Source organism: Nannospalax galili, unplaced genomic scaffold, assembly GCF_000622305.1.
Source record: "Nannospalax galili isolate Female #2095 unplaced genomic scaffold, S.galili_v1.0 scaffold3077, whole genome shotgun sequence".
In the NCBI taxonomy this organism is placed as follows: domain Eukaryota; kingdom Metazoa; phylum Chordata; class Mammalia; order Rodentia; family Spalacidae; genus Nannospalax; species Nannospalax galili.
In genome coordinates, this window is record NW_008340292.1 from 84569 (window position 1) to 102467 (window position 17899).

A 17899-nucleotide genomic window follows, 5' to 3' on the forward strand; every position below is an offset into this window, starting at 1 on the left:
AAGCACTTTCCAGACCAGACCAAGCCATCTCCCCAGCCCTGCAAAGTGGCTGTGAGTCTGAGGAGCACGTGTTGCAGTCAGACATCACCAGAACATATCTCCCACTTCACAAAAGGCACCGACCTTCCTTGAGGGTGCTTCGTCTGGGTTGTGGGCATATGTGGGGAGAGATTCCTCCTCATTGCAGTGAAGACACAAAAACAAAGCCAAGGGGAAGGAAATGAACTCGGGCCCTGTTCAGAGTAGGGCGCTAACACACTGCCTCACCCTAAAAGCCACACAGGACTGAGACAAACCCTTCGTGACAACTTTTAGGGCGCAATTTAATTTACAAGCACATGCATACTTCGAGACACCTTGTATGGTGGTCAGAGGGCATCTCTGCATGTTTCTTTGTGAATCATGGTCACAGGAGAATACTTGTCTTGTGTTGAGAGCACATGGTACAACCACAGCCTTCAGGGAGTTTTGGCCTTTTCCAGGATCTTTGGCGCAATCTTTGAAAAGTGGACAAATTTTACAGATGAGAGCAAAAATGTTCCTTTTGATGTAGCGTTCTCAGCCTCAGTACTATCAATATCTGAGGCTGGTTAACTCTTTGTCTTGAGGGCTGGGTTGTTAGACATGCAGCAGGATTTGGAGCCAATCAAAGACCCACATCCAACTGGGCTGAGTTACTAACTTTACTATAATTGTGTACAAAACTGATACCTTGATAAAGGAACGAGACAAGTGTTAAAAATAGCGATCTGTTGAAACATAAGTAACATCATTGTGTTACATCAGAATGTGTTTTTTTTTTAATTTGGAGCTCCAGTTTTGCTAAATGTAAGTCCCATTACTAAGATTTAAACACAAGGCTGGAGAGATGGTTCAGTCCATGAAATGTTTATCATATAAGCTCAAGGGCCTGAATTCAGATCCCCAGTAACCATATAAAACGTTAGGTACAATAGTGTCTCTAATTCCAGTGCTAGTGGGTGGAGGCAGGAAGAGCTTTGGAATTCTGTGGTCAGCCAGTCTAGCCAAAACAGCAAGCTCTGGGTTCAATGAGAGACCCTGCCTGCAGTAAAGTGGGAAACGATTGATGTAGACAACCAAAGTTGACCTATAACCTCTATGTGCACACAACCACATGAACACATACATCACATTCTCATTCTCTCTCTCTTAGAATCTCAAACTGGCATGATCATTTCCATCAAATTCCAAGAAATGACCCTGTCCAGTTCTGCCCGTGATAATGTTAATAATATATCTTCTAAAAGTTCCAAGCATGAATTATTTGCAACAGGAGTTTGATGGTAATAGCATGCATCATACATTAGTTCTTGAAGCTGAATTATGCAGGGGCTTCTACAGTGTCGGTCGATAGAATCTGGATTTCTCCAAACCATTTTTCCCTTTGCTCTCTCACCGAGTAGACAGTCCCTCTTTGAGGTTGGTCCTGGGGTCCCACTGAGATAGCGAACCAGCTCAGTTACCTTGTATTGCAAAAGGCACAGAGATGCCAGGATGATGCCCTGTGTCCAGAATACCACCTAGAGCTCCAGACAGCAATTCTTAAGTAATTGATGAAGTTGGCTTTCCCGGAGCATCGCTCGGACACATGATCAGTGACGGCATGAGCAGGGAAAGCAGAAATGGGAAAAGAAGGCACCGCACAACGCAATGTCCAGCTAAGCAAAAACAGGTAAAAAATAAGAGCGTAGAGCTCATAGAGAGCAGCCTGTCCACACGTCCATCATTCCTTCTGTAACCCGATCTCTGCCTGACTTTCTCCATGTTCTCTTTTCTTCCCTTTCGCGGGCACCTTTACATCTTACTATTCAGCTACACAAATAGACATTTCTCCCAGAATCTTACCAGATTTTCCAAATGCTAAATGCCCAGTGTCTAGCATAGTGCCTCATCTGCATCGAGCACTTGGGGATTATCTGTGAATGTCCTGAGCATACATTTGCGGTTGGAAGAAAGTCTTTCAAAATGACAATCCACATACCTCCACATCTATACATGCTCACTATGACAATACCAGTTTCCTCCACAAGATTGTACTGGATCAGCTAAGCACTATTGTCTTACCTGGGCAGAGTTTCTTGCCAGGAAACATGCAGGCCCCTGGGCTGCCTTCAGCTTGGCCCCCTTTAGACTAGGTGTCCTACCCTCCGATCACCTGTATCCTGACGGAAGACACATGAAGCATCAAACAGCAACTTCTGAATAAACGTTATTCTTGGGTGGCTCTGCCTGAGCCTAGGTGCTCTGGATATCGCTTCAGTGCTTGTTTAAACATGAGCTCATCACCTCTCTTGTGCTGAGTGATGTGCTAGGTGCTGCGAATACCAAAAACCCAACATAAATGGCTGGAAGATGTCTTCTAGGCAGAAGCAATGATTTACCAAATCACTTGAGGACAGTTTGGGGACAGGTAGATATATTCACAGTCTTTATTGTGGCTACTTAGGTATAGACAAATGTAAAAACTTTGTGGAACTGTACCTTTTATTTTAAATTTTTAAACAGATATTTTCATTTTATTTATATTTTGGCTATTTTAATGGGGCTGGAGAGGTGACTTAGTGGTTAAGAGCACTTATTGCTCCTCCGGAGGACCAGTGTTTAGTTCCCAGCACCCACATCAGACAGCTCACAATCACCTCTAACTCCAACTCCAGGAGAACTGATGTCTTCTTCTGGACTCTGAGGGTATATGCACATATGCATACACACACACACACACACACACGCACACACACAGATAACCTTAAATTTTTTAAAATAATTATTTAGCTTAAATACAAAGTGAGTTTTATTATGGAATCTTCACACCTATGTGTCATTATAATCTGTTCTCAATCATTCCCTCCCCAGTGCTTTCCTGTGCTCTCTGACCCTTCTGGTTGGTTCCCGTGAATACAGGCAATTTATTGTATGTTGATTAAATCTCAATAAGCTGTTAGAAAACAAAGCGTAAAACAATGCCCTCAAAAATGGCAAGGCCATTATGTTCAGGGCTTGTCTGTTGATGAGAATTTGTGACTAGGATGGATATTTTTGTGATACTCCCATTCCACAGTATGTGTTTGAGGGTTGGATGAGAGAAAACTTGATCTGAAACCATTATGGGATGGGAAGGATGGACCAAATCTAATAGCTGCTATTTAATGGGCAAACAATGTGGAACTCCCGTGTGTCTCAAAGCTAAGGCCAGCACTCGGGATAAGGGAGAAACGGTATCACAGAAAATTACACCAAAAAGCAGTGTCTTGACAGTAGGGTTAGTAATGCAGACGTACAGGGCAAAGAGAAGACTTTAGGATAAATTATCTGGAAGGAGATTGCTTTGTGCACTTGAATTCTATCTTCTGATGGAATACTGTGCTTGTTTCTGATGGCTCACGTGCCAGCAGGAGCACGTGGGTAGGGATTTTAGAGGAGGTAAACCAGAGAGGTGAAGACTTTAGCTAATGTGGGTGGCCCAGCAGAAGGCACTGCAATGGTGTAACCTAGAGAGCGCCTGCTATGATTCCCTGTGAGGCAACATATGCTCAGGGCCTTCAACAAACTTCTTCTTCACCTTCCAGAATATGGTAGGATCGCCCTCCAGCAGCCATGTGACTCCCCTCAGTCAACAGGAAATGAGCACAAAAGCACATGACTTCTAAGTCATGTTCCTGCCACTGTGGCCAGAAATAACTGAAAGGAGGAAAGATTGATTTAGGCTCACAGTTTTAGAGGGTTCTGGCCATTGTTGCTTGGCCCCATGGTCTTGGGCAGATCACCAGGGAGGCAGGAACAGGTGGAAAAACAGGTTCTTAACTCCTGGTGGACAGGAAGCAGAGAGAGAGGAAGGAAGTGACCAGAGATAAGACAAATTCAAGGACCCACTCTAACGTAATCTACTTCCTCAAGCTGGACCCCATCTCAGAGAGTTTCTAGACTCTCTCTACAGAACATCCTTAGCTGGGGACCAAATGTTCACAAGACAAGCCTCTGGAGCACAGCTCATATTCAAATCATAATAAAGCACATCTCGGCACAGAAAGTCCATCAGCTAGGTAACCTAGTGAAGACAAACAGGCAAAGGCCTCCCTCTAACACGCTACAGGGAGCATGAGGCGTGAACAAAACTGAAACCTCATATGAAGCTACTGAGATTTGGTACCTTTCTGTTGCTGCAGCAAAGCAAAGTTTTGACAGAATGACACAGAAAGTGATTAATACTTTCACATCGGTAATAAAGTCCCTTGCCGGAAACCCTCCACACCATCATTGGGAAGACCATGGCATCAACTCTAATGGAGCCCTCTCCAATGTACAGTACTGATGCTTCCATGCAAGGGATTCCTGTGTCAAGGGCAAGCCTCACCGTAGGGGGAGGGACAAGACACTCAGGTCATTGTAGATAGTGACAGGCTTCATGAAGACACTTTCATTCTGTATATCACGACTTTGACCATATGGATACCCCCCCCCCGGCCCAGTTCATTCCTACTAATCCTCTTCCTTAACCCAGGTCACTTCTAATTTCATGTCATGTGTGTAGCATACACATATATGATCCTACATTTGTATATGGCTGTATGTATACATATGTGTATATAATATTTATGTTAGGCTCCACATATGAGTTAAGATAGTCTACTTTCTGAGACTCACCACAGTGGATTTTTATTCAATCATAAAAAAAGAATGAAACTCAGGGCTAGAGAGATGGCTCAGTGGTTAAGAACACTGGTTCCTCTCCCAGAGGACCTGGGTTCGATTCCCAGCACCCACATGGTGGCTAACAACCATCCATAACCCCAGTTCCAGGGGATCGGACATCTTCTCCTGACCTTCATGGGCAGTGCATGACATGGGCACATTTACATACAAGCAGGCATGACACCCATACACATGAAATAAATAAAATTGCAAATAAAATAGTTTTAAAAAGAAGGAAACTGTTACTGAACTTGTGGTCACAGTCTGTACATCAAGAAACAAAGTTCAGCCATTTTTCCTGGAGAAGCCGATTAAAACAGTCAAATAGACGGTTTATTCAATGTGTCAACATTGGGTAGAGGGATAAAGAACTCAATGACCCCATCAAGTTCATCTTCCTGTCCTGAATTAAGGTGAAAGTTTAAACAGAAGGCCAGGGATCTGTGTACTCAAGCAGTTCCGTTATGCAGAGATCCATCACTGCCTGGGCTCCTTCTCTTTCTGTAAGGTGGTTTGGGGAGTTGTTTGAAGTGCATGACACGTTTTCTGAGGACAAATCCTCCCTCTGACTGGGGTCAGGTGTCACTGTTTCCCTTCTTCTGGCATGAGAGTCCTGGAGGTGGAATTCCAGTTTCTTGGGCCCGTTGTTTCAATAGTCTTATAGACTGAGAGACTCAAGTTTCTCTTTAGAATATATTCACTTCTACCTGGCGGGTTATAAAGCCTGTCACTTGCAGGAAAATGGCTGCAACCTGCGGTTATCCTATTAAGTGAATGAGGCTCGATTTTGATCAACATAAGTGATTTCTTACAAGCAGTTATCTGACACTGGAAAACAAAGCTCAGGCAGTGCTTGTCTCCCCCTCCTATATGTGCTGAAGTCTCTAGATGTGCTGGTGAGAATTTAAGTCTAAGCTTAAAGACTTGTTAGCTTCCCTGTATGATGGTGCCCTGGGAGCTGGTGCCTCTTAAGTGGTAGATATGCCCAGAGGGCATCTCACAAACAGAGGCTGTCTCTAGTAAAACATTCTCAGCCAGAGTCGGGGGAGAGACAGCTCCTTAGCAGTCTAGGTAACTGGTAAATTAAATCAATGATGATATCCCATACGCCCTACCCAAGTTCAGAACGGAGCTGAGTCCTCAAATATTAATTGCAGGAAATGATTGCCAGTTCTCAGTAGTAATGCACACAGCCCTGGGCCAATCTTTCTTCTCTAAGATCTTGCAGCAGCCAAGTACATTTCCATCTTCCTAGAGTATCCACCACCCCCACCCCACCCCACCCCCGCCATCCCACGCCTGGTTATTGAATGCCAATGTTTCTTTGTGACCAGCGATTCTCTCTGCCTCTTAGATACCACTTTCCTTTGGAGGAGTGCTGAGACCCGTGTTTGCCCAGCCTGAAGCTCTCAGCCACATAAATCATAGAGCAAGAGGATTTTTATGCAAAATCAAGCACTTTCTATGCTTTCCCTTTGTGATGATTACATGATTTTCCCCTGAATCTGAGCAATATGTGTTTCATAAATAGATCTCTCTCTCTGTAAGCGAAGCTTGGAAATGGATTATTTGTTTGGTTTGCATTTTTGTCTCCCAACGCCACAGCCACCAGAAACCTGTTCTTACAGACACAGGACACACGGGAGGAATTAGAACCACTTCCTGTCTTTTTCATAAGGACTCACCTGTCCTGAGTGGCAAAATACTTATTATAACTGGAATCACCAAACACTCAGAAAGTCTTTGAAAGAATAGTTTCCGATCTTAGGGGTCTGGTTCTTTAAGTATCAACCAGGAAGAAAAATATTCAGTGGGAGAAAAATACTGATGTTTTTATTGTTCGATTTTTAATACTTTCCATTCTTTGAAAGTGTTTTACATCTGTACAACGCATATGGATCAAATCCACGTACCACTACTACCTTCCTCCACAACCCCTAGTGCCCCTCACCCTATCTCCCTCCCAACTTTGTGCCCTCAGCACTAATTGGACTCAGGGAGTTATTAGTAACAATAAAACTGTCTGTTTCAACATATGAACATTTAGCGTTTCTGCACAGATGTTTAATTTTAATAATCTTGTGTTTCTTCTGAAAAAGACAGCGAAGGCTCAGTATTTGAGAGATTACCATTCTCTGCAGAAGATGCCAAATTGTGAGAAAGGAGGTGTGTTGTTTACAGGGTGGGGCATTTTACATACAGTCGCCTGGGACAAAAAGACCACAGTGGTCTCTGAAAGAAAGAACACATTTGGTGCCAAGGAGATAGCTCCTTGAGGTGTTCCCTTACAAGTATGATGGCTTGAGCTGGTTCTCCAGAACCCACTAAATCTTACTGCCAGGGAGGGTACAGACAGATCCCTGGAGCTCACTGATAAACCAGCCTAGTCTAGTTAGAGAGTCCCAGGCCAGTGAGAGACCCTGCCTCAAAACAATAACAACAACATCAATAAAACCATGATGGATAGTGCCTGAGGAATGACACTTGAGTTTGACCCCCAGCTTCCACATATATGCATACATATGTATGTCCATACACATACATGTGCATACCCACACACATGAGAGTGAGAGACAGAGAGAGAGAGACAGAGAGAGAAACACTTGTAATAGAAGAATCAAGGTTCTCCATAGCAAAGTAGTTTGTCAAGATATTTTATGCCCCAATTTACAGAGAGTGCTTGCAGTTCACCACGTCCCCACTGTAGAGAAGGGAAAATTGAGTCAGCCAATTCTGACTCTGTATGTTTACTGGCTATATGAGAGCTAGGCTCCTTGCCCAACTTGTCTAAAAAGATTTCCAGGACAAAGGAGCCCCACCAGAGTAGACATGGCCCAGCAAGAAGACTCTGACATCACACGAAATAGAGATGACCTCACCCTTTTGGAATGTGGGTGGTTTAGGGGAAGGCAGAGTTGAAAGGCCCCTTTGTGCCTTACCTACATATATCTGAATCTGCATCTTGGAGGATCATCGAGAATATAGGAAATAACCCACTACCCTGCAGAACATGAGGATTCGTGTGAATTTTGACCAGGACCCTTTCTGATGGACCTCTTGTTCTATAGGAATATACTGTAGCCCAATAGCTTCAGGCCCCTGGGGCTCTGATGTCACATTCCTTGAATCTCACTTCTCCTAGGTGTTGTCTATGAAGTGATTCTGCATAAAATAATTTTTCTGAATGTTAGTCTACTCATCCTTAATGTAAGAACAGATGGTGATCAGGACTCATACAGTGCAGGACACAGAGTAAGTGGAACAGCACTCTTCTCCACCACGCCTGTAAAAACGTATTCCCAAATACATCAAGCAGACACCCTGTTCTACTGTACTGACCCTAATTTGAAAGTCCACACACATTAACAAGTACAGCCTAGACACGGGAATGAAAGGGAGCGTGCTGAGAGCCTGAGCCCTTCTCCTTCAAGACCAGAAGGTCTGCAGACACTGATTAAGCCTCGGGTTTCACATTAATGAAATGTTAAGTATAGGCCTATGATTGGATGAGAGTGAAAGCTAGTCACCATCATGTAAATGGAAAGGCCGGTCCTAATGTTACACAGCATGGTTCCCATGGCTTAGCCTGGCCATGAACTTGCATTCAAGTCCTTGTGGTTTTAGAAGCCTCTGAGCAAGTGGGGATGGATTTCAGGGCCAAGGAACACCGTCTAGTTGTATATCATAAGGGTTTCTTAGAATGGGTTACCCCTGCTGTATGTTGTCTCAGCCCTCCTAACTTTCTTTTTTCTTTGTCATGCGGTACTGGTGACACTTAGTCTTCATATCAGACTGCACTGAGCTCTGACCGGAGAACTGATGCCTGTTTCTCTCAGCTTCTTAGGTACAAGCTTTTCGAAGCAGCAATGCCCATGGTTCACCCCTAGGATACAGATCATAAGTGATGTTTATACAGAAGGAATCACTCACTTGCGAAGTGATTAGCAAATGAATGAATCAAGAATGAATGAGTAGGAAACCAATGGTTTCGTTTGACCTCTGTAGGTGGCATCTCTATGTTGCTTTTACCCAATGCAGAGGTCAGGCCATGGTTCACAGTGGCTGCTTAACAAGTGTTTGTGCAGTGATGAATGAGAGACGAGTACACAAATAAACTGTGGAGCATCTCCATGAATACTTAATATTCCAGGCTAAATAAAACATTTGCCATCTGATGACTTAGGTGGGTTTGGGCACAAACATTGGTCGATGGCAAAGAACGAGTCATTGAATTGATCTCTTTATAAAATACAGTTTGGAGCTGTGATAAACCCAGGATTACGCATGCATGGACTCAAACTCTGGTTTTGACTTTCCATAATGATTCTGTTCACCCCATTTCATCCTGACTGGACGATCTCTTTCTTAAACATGTTTCCTTTCCTCCTCCTCACTCTTTCAGGAATGGGCCTGTAATTCCCACTATAGATTTTTTTAAGGGTGGGAAATTCTCATAAAAATTCAGGGTAAAGTATTGACTGGTTTATCTCATAGATGTGTTTCAGGTTTTGTTTGATGAAGTGGAGGAACAGATAGGGCTCATCAGAAATAAACAGGACAATAGCAAGTGTGTACAAGGATGTGAAAGAGCAGCCACATGTTGCTGGTGAGACGATAAAAAGGAAGAAGGACCTCAGAAATATGCTTGCTGATGCTATTAAAATTAGCCAGTCACTTACACTGTAATCCAGCATCTCTACTTTTGGGAATACCCATGAGAGGTGACTGCTTACAAGTGTTCAAGAAGGACATGTATAAGAGCTTTTATGAACTATGTATTCGTCTTAGTAAGAAACAAAGGATGAGGTATATTCATACCGTGGATTATTACAAGCAGTGAAAAAGAGCCAAGTACTGGCACAATGGTCCTATCTATTTTTAATATAATATTCTTAGTAATTCTTTGAGAATTTCATACAATGTATTTTGATCATATTCAACCCTATTCCTTCCCCAAACTCCACCCACATCTTTCTAACTTCATGTCCCTCTTTTTTTATTTTATTATTATGTTTTACGTACAACTACCTTGTGAAGTCCAGATGACTCAGTTTCCTCATACTGTCTATCACCTCTGGCTCTTACAGTCTTTCCGTCTCTTCTTCTACAATGATCTGTGAGCCTTTGGAGGAAAGGGTGTGATATAGCTGTCCCATCTAGGGCTGAGCTATGTGCAGCCTCTTATTTTTTGCATGTTGACCAGTTATGTATCTCTGAAATCCTAGAAGGTGCTATACCTGTTACCAGCAGAGAGAAGTAATCATCAACATTACCCTGCTGCGAACCCTGCAATCCATAACTGCTGGCTTGGCAAACTATGCCCACTGGTATAATAGTGACACCAATGTTATGGGAGCAACGAACCACCTTATGATTGGATTTAAGGTCCAGTTCACAAAATGAAGTCTATATCTGACAGTTATCAGGGCTAAGAACCTCATAGGGAAGAGTATACTATTATTCTGCTAAACAGACAGTATTAAACTGACTCTTAATGACTTTCTGTTATACCCATAGATCAGTGCATCTCTCAACTCTCAACAGATATTCTGTGGAGTGCAAAACCCAGGCACAAAACATTTCATATACATTATACAAAGTTCAGACAGGCTGACATTCAGCGATGGCTCAAGTTTAAATAGTGAGTGGAGGGAAGAGCGCTACGCTGTGTAGGAGCCGCAGTGAGAATGGAAATGTTCTCCACCTTGCTTCCAAAGGTGTGGACACTGGAAACCTTCATCTTCAAGTATGCACTTGAGATTAGTGTAGCCCTCGTAATTCATGGCTAGTGTAGTATTCCTCATTTAAAAGGTGAACTGCCATCTGGGAATGTGACTCAGTGTTAGAACACTTGCCTAGCATGTGAAAAGACCCAGAACCACATCAATTAATTAACTGTTAATAAATAAATACTGAAAAATAATGACAACATATGTCAGCATTCTCTCCCCAAGATTGCTGGACCGCTTCGTTCATCCCATGTTTTTGTTATTGCTGCTTTAACACTCAGGAGTGCCTCTGGTTGGGGTTCACATTCTGTTAACAAAACCAGTTCGGTTGCCCTGATGTCTGCAGCATGAACACGTTATCACAGAGCGCAGTCATCACAGAGCCGTGAATAACCTGAACTCCAGGCAGTGTATTAGCACTGTGACCATGGACATGTCCTCGTCCCCTCACTGAGTCTCAGTGTCTATTAGAAACAGGAGTGCCATCATCACACCTTCATTTCGATGACGTGAGGAAGGGCATTCAAAGCGGGTAGCTCAGGGCTTGACACTGAGGGAAAATGTTATCACAGAGCACAGTCATCACAGAGCCGTGAATAACCTGAACTCCAGGCAGTGTACTAGCACTGTGACCATGGACATGTCCTCGTCCCCTCACTGAGTCTCAGTCTCTCTATTAGAAACAGGAGTGCCATCACCACACCTTCATTTCGATGATGTGAGGAAGGGCATTCAAAGCGGGTAGCTCAGGGCTTGACACTGAGGGAAAGAGGCTTGCGAGTCACGGTATTGGTAGAAAAAGAGCATGACTATATTGATGTGAAGTGCAATGTCAAGACTGTCTTAGAAGGGAGAGAGGCACACTGGCCTGTCCACACCGTAGCCCGAGATGCTGGTTTGGAGCTGCTGGCATCACCAGGCAGGCACAAGTGCTGGAATCACCAATGAGACGTGGCCATTCACGTCAGAGTGGAAACCTCTGTGGCTGGGTTGGAAAAAGAGAACGGACTGCAAGCCACTTTCTCCTGAATCTGGAACACCCCACCCTTACGGCAGTCTATCTTTGCACATTCCTGGTGTCGCTGGAGCCCAAAATGAAGCCAGATGTGCCTGGCCCTAGGCTGCACCCCAGCCTGTGGTTGGGTGGGCAGATGGATCACAGGATCCTCCTTCAGTGGCTGACTCGGGGCAGCGGGCAATCGCTGTGGAAGAAAGCAAGCAGAGAGTTAAACCTTGGTGGAACGGTGTCTGGTTAGATCATTTACATTCACCATAAGTTTCCATCCCCACACTGGAGCGTGTCTGGTTGTTCATATGGGAAAAGTGATTTGCTGTGGCGTCGGCATACAGAAGGCCTTGTGACTCACAGGTCAGGACCCAGTTCGGGGAATGCAGTGTGGCTGAGGGTTGGCTTGCACTGTGCAACCCAAGACGTTGCCCATTTTCTTGGAACAGCCTTTCACACTCAGAAACAAAGACAAGGGATCCATGAAGTGGATCAGGACACAGAGGACAGGCTGGTCATTCTCCCAGCAATAGCAGCAGAGGCCCCTGTGTGTTCACCAGTCACTGAGCATTCTGCACCTCCGTAGACTGTGTCACCATGACCTCATCACTATTCTTCCTGTCTAGGTGCAACACATGCCCATTTTAAAGATCAGAAAATGAAGGGTTATTGTACTTAAGTCAAACTCATAAATAACAGACCCAGAAGTCAAAACCCATCATGCATGACTGCCAAGTCTGGGCTCTCCCAGGGAAAACCAGTAGATTTATTGAGGTTTTAACTGAAATTGGCCATAAATAGCCTCTCCATTCAGAATCTCCTCAGAGCGACCCTCAGAGGACCTGTGCCTGCCATTGAACCTGTCATCCCAATTCTAAATACTAGCACTCAACCCAAATGCTAGCGCTCAATCCATTTGGGAAGGAATTTGAGTTGATGGCCATTCTTTGCTTTCCCCAAAGAATCTGATTGCACAAATGGCCATGTCCAAGAACACTTAGAGTCAGAGCAGCTCAGCTTGTCCAAATCTCACTTGTATTTTCGTATTTCTAGAAGATTCCCGAATGAGAAGAAAAGATACAAAGCCTCGTGTTGACCCCTCCAAAGTGAAGCTAGATGTTTCAATGCATTCTGGGGCCCTGTGGGCTAGAGGTGAAGCACCCTGGAGCTTTGACAACCAACAACAGTGACTGCAAGTATCCACCACTGGCTGTTGTGACTAGAATATAGGATGCCTTCAGTAAAGTACAGAGGCAGTCTTTGTTGTAATTACAAAGAAAGGTATTCATTCCCACTCTCCAGAGAGAAGCCAAGAGAGTTCTTGTAAGAATGCAACCTCCACACAGTCTAAACCTCCAAGACTCTCTATCTTGTTTCACACGGAAGGGGTATTTTGCTGTTGCCTCTGGGTTGTTGGTTTTGTTTTTATCAAATGGAAGCCCACTTGTCCTGCAGAATCTTTGGGGTATGGTGTCTTCTGAACACCAGATAGAATCAATCTCTTGATAATGGGATGAGGCACCAGAGGAAAGAGACAAATATACAAGTTTTTCAGTACAGGAATGCATGTCCATTCTTGCCATGGAATTGATTCCTTCCTGTCCAATCTGTCAGGAGCATTGGTTCCTGGGCAACACAGGGATGTTCTCCACCAAACGGTCTCTAGGGGAGCCAGATGTGAGCTGGCACAAGCAAATTATGTGCAGAGGGCTCTGTGGTTGCCTGGATTACAGCAACTGTGTATCATTGACCCTCTAAGCAGAAGAAAGGGTGTGTCACAATTACATCCCCCAGATTTGCATCTGCTTAGAATATTTTTAGCTCGATATATTTCTTGTCACTGAAACTGAGCAGGAACTGTCACATACAATTGGAGAGAAAGCCACGCTTGTCTCTGTTTCCTATTTTCCGACAGCTAGAGGCCCACACTTCAGGACTCATCTGGGTGATTATGGGAGTGAAGAAGTCACTGTGGATTTCATCACCATGAAGGCCTGCCATGTCTTGTAAGTGATTTGATATTTACACAGATCAGGCTTCGAAAATAATGAACTCTCAGGAAATATGTAGTGGACATGCTTCTGTAAGTCCCGGAGAAGACACTGCTTTGTGAAAAGCAAGGGACCAAGCAGGCAGTGTTTCTCCAGAAGCCTTCTGCAGATCTGCATCCATCCATGAAATGGCTTTATTGCCAAATAATGGATGCACAGTAGAATCCCAGCTTAGAAATCACCAAAGTTATGTGCTTGGGAGTTGGCTCAGCGGATAAAGTACTTGCCCTGCAAGTCTGGGGACCGACGTTCAGATTCCCAGGACTCTCATGAAAAGTGAGGCTGGCCTGGGAGTGCACTTGTAATCCCAGTGCTAGGGGACACAGACAGTGAGTCCCCAAGGCAAGATGGATGGCTAGACTAGGTTCAGGAAGAGACCCTGCCTCAGTAAATAAAGCAAAGTGATGGACTGAGGAAGACACACGTGATCAACCCCTGACCTCCACATGCATGTGCACACATACCTGCATATACTCATGCACCCACACTTGTGAATGCATACACATAGCACACCACACGCATACACAAAAAAGGAAAGAAGGAAGGAATAAAGAAAGAGAGAAAGAAGGAAATAACAAGTTCTCCAAATTCATCAGCAAATAGAAGACGTCGAAGTTGAGCAATCATGAACCCTTCGTCCCTTTGTGCTCCGATTTCCTGTTAGACGTTGCTCACAGAAACATTTTCTTTTTGTGAAGGAAGACTTATTACCTGGAATGACTTTTAGAAAATACCAGTCAACTTACATTATTGCCAAGCCCCAGAAAACCCCTTCTTCCCCATCCTAGGAAACTTTCTGCTATGGTTTGAATGCAGACTGTCCCTCATGGGCTCTTGCACTGAGCACTCGATTAACATCTGCCAGTGGTGTTTGAGAAGGTGGTGTGGTGGAACATTTGGGAGGCAGGACCTGACTCCCTGGGTCAGTGGAGGTGGGGCTCTGGAGGTCATAGGCAGGCTATGCTTCAAGTTCCATTTTCCTTTCCCTGATCCACCAAGGTGTAACAATCACCTTCCCATGCTCCAGCTGCCACGGGGAGAGCTGCACTTGCCACCACGCTTTCCTTGCCACCTTCTGAAACCACGAGCTAAAGGCAACCTTTATTCCCCTAAGTTGCTTCTGTATTTACCATAGCAATGCAAAAGGAAACTAATATGCCTTCTAAACAAAAGTCCTGCTGGAAAGATTCTAATCAGCGATATTATTTCACACCAATGAGACATCAAAAGAGACAAAGAGGTTGCCTTTGCGTCACCCTTAGTGACAGAAGAAACTATTCTCCAAACGAAAACGTAGATGGAAGAGACCGCTGTACCCCTTGTTCAATGCGGCTCTATTCATAGGAGGCAAGAAATTGAGTCAACTCATTTGCCCATCGGTGGATGAACAGGTAAATAAAATGTAGTAGAGCTTCATAATGGAATTCAGTTCAGCCTTAAAAAAAGAAGAAAATCCTGTCATGGATGGGCCTGAAGGACATTATATGCAGAGAAATAATCCAAACCAGATGGAACATGACCTCATTTACATGTGGCATTTAAAAAGGCTGATTTCAAGGAGGTAAAGAAAGGTAGACAGGCATCTGATAACAGTATAGCAGGGTCAGTGGACCAAGGAGAGATACTGGTTGACTAAAGGGTCGAAGATTTCAGTTGAGGAACAAGCTTTAGTGATCTAAAATGGTGACCATTAGAAGTAGCAAGATGGGTCTGGAGAGATGGCTCAGTAAAGAAGGGCACTTGTTCATCCAGAGGACCTGAGTTCAGTTCCCAGCACCAATATCAGGCAGCTCACAACTGCCTGTAAGTTCAACTTCAATAGAATTGGCATCCCTTCTGGCCTGCAAGGACACTCATAAGCATATGCACGTACATACACATAGACACTCATAAAAATAAAACTCACAAAAGAAGAAAAAGTAGTGCTTTGTGTATCTCAGAATTGCTAAAAGATATTTTAAGTAGTTAAATAGTTTTAATAAACAGTGGTAAGTATTTTTATGTAAGGTGATTCATTTACTAACCAGCTTGATTTAGTTATCCCATAGTGCACATTTTGGTGTACTTGATAAGTATATAAAATTGTTAATTTTAAAAAAGATTTAAAGAAATTTGGGGACTGGAGAGCTGGATCAATGGTTAAGAACACTGGCTGTTCTTGCAGAAGACCCGGGTCAAATCCCAGCACCCACATGGCAGCTAACAATCATCCGTAACTCCAGTTCCAGGGGATCAAATGCCCTCCTCTGTCCTCCTTTGGCACTGCATGACACAGGTGCACTTACACACATGCAGGCAACACACTCATATAAAAACACCCACAAACATAAAATACTAAATAAATAAATAAATAAATAAATAAATAAATAAATAAATAAATAAAAATTTTGAAGAAATTAATGAATAAAAAAAAATAAATGAGCAGGTCTAGATTTTCTTGTTATTGGTATTGCAATGGTGAATCTTTCATGGTGAATCACCATGGAAACACAGCCCTGGGTGTGTCTGTACTTCAAGAAAAGTTTAACTGTGCAGGAGAAGCCCTTTCTGAAGTGGGCAGCCCCATCCCACGTGCTGGAAGCCTGGGGAGAATAAAAACGGGAAATTGAGCTGAGCACTAGCGTCCCTCTGTCTCTGCTTCCTGACTGTGGATGCCCTGTGACCAGCTGCCTCCAGCTCTTGCTGCCATGACTCCCCGCCCCTGCCTCCCACAGTGAACTATAGCCTCAAACTGTGAACCAAGATAAATCCTTTAAATTGGATTTGTTAGGTGCCTTATCACAGCAATACCTAAAATTAATAAAGTCATTCAGTTAAAACTTCACATAGGGGACAAACACAGGTTCGATAAAGTCCTAAGCAGGGCCTAAGCCGTGGACTTGGATTCTGAAGTTGGAAGAGCTACATTTCTAATTCTCTCTCTGTCTCTCTCTCTCTCTCTGTCTCTCTCTCTGTCTCTCTCTCTCTCCTTAACAATATGACATCAAACAATTATTTCCTTAACCTCCTTCTCATGAGGTCAGTGTTGGATTTTAGGTCATTTTCCATTCTTGTTATTTCCCAGTTTTCTCACAGTAATTCGAACTGACAAGCTTTAGACAATCTAAGTTCAACATTTTCCCAAATACAGTGAAGAGGGACATCAAGGTGAATGGCAGAGAAACTGTAAGACACGGAGCTGATGGTGGCAGCTATGGAGGGAAAAGAAAGCAGGCCATGGGCTGGGATTTGTGCTGAAGTAGGGAGATGTAGAGCCTCAAGGCTTCAACAGTCACTGGGATAATGAAGGACACACTCAGTGCCAAAACAAACTTGTAAAACATTGCCAGGAAATGCCACCCAGCAAACCATGAAATACTGGGCATTCCTTTGGGGAGAGGTGGAAACAGCCCTGGCCACTTGCTTCATTTTTCTCTCACATGTCTCGTTCAGGCTCTTTGTTTCTTGCCTTCTTTTAAAGATGTCTCAGCCATCTGGACCTACAAGTTTTTCAAGGCTAGGCAGTCTCCGCTTGCTTACATTGCATCAAGCTTTGGCACAGAAGCCTGAAAAGGCCAATACCTGCCACCTGCTTGGAACGAGCACAGGGGTGTTTAGAGAGGTGCTGGGTGTTAAGTCCAGGCTTCACCTGGGTGATAATTTTCATAACAAAAGTCCACACATTTGATGCCTCAAGTGAAGAGAAGACAGGGAGTCAAAACGTCAGCAAACCATGTCTTCTCTTAAAGCTCCAAGGGAAATCTGTTCCCACCTCCCCCAGTCTCCAGTGGTCCTTATAGCAGAGTGAATCTAATCCCTGCTGCCATCATGGACCTCTGGCCTCCTTTGCACCTGTGTGCCCTGACCCCTTCTTGCAAGAACCATCACATTGAATGTGGATCCTACCCTCATCTAGGATGGACTCCTTTTGTATTCCCCAGCAGACACTTACAAAGACCTTCTGCAAATACAGACACGTTCTGAGTTTCCAGGTGGACCTGAATTTAGAGGGGCACACTCTTCAACCCACTCTGTACTGGGAACCTGAGATAAGATTCTCAAAGAAAAGGATAAATGGAGACCTGTCCCTCAGCTAGCAAAACAACTAATGAATTCGTAACGAAAGGCACAAAAAGAATGTGTCTTGTGCTACTGTTGAATCTCCAAAACACACAGGCAAGCTCACAGAATTGCCACCCTCGCTCTACAGAGGCACTGGCTGAGGCTCAGCCATCCTGTGAAACTGCCCATGTCTACAGAGCTGGTCAGTTGGAGAACTAAAGCTTGAAGGCCAGCTCACGAGCCTGGACGATGTCTATTCACCATGATTCTTTGAGGCCTTTTGTAGCAAATATAGAAAATCAGCAATGCACCTTTATTAAACTCTGATGGTTTAACTCAGACAAGTAGTCTAACCTGTAAAA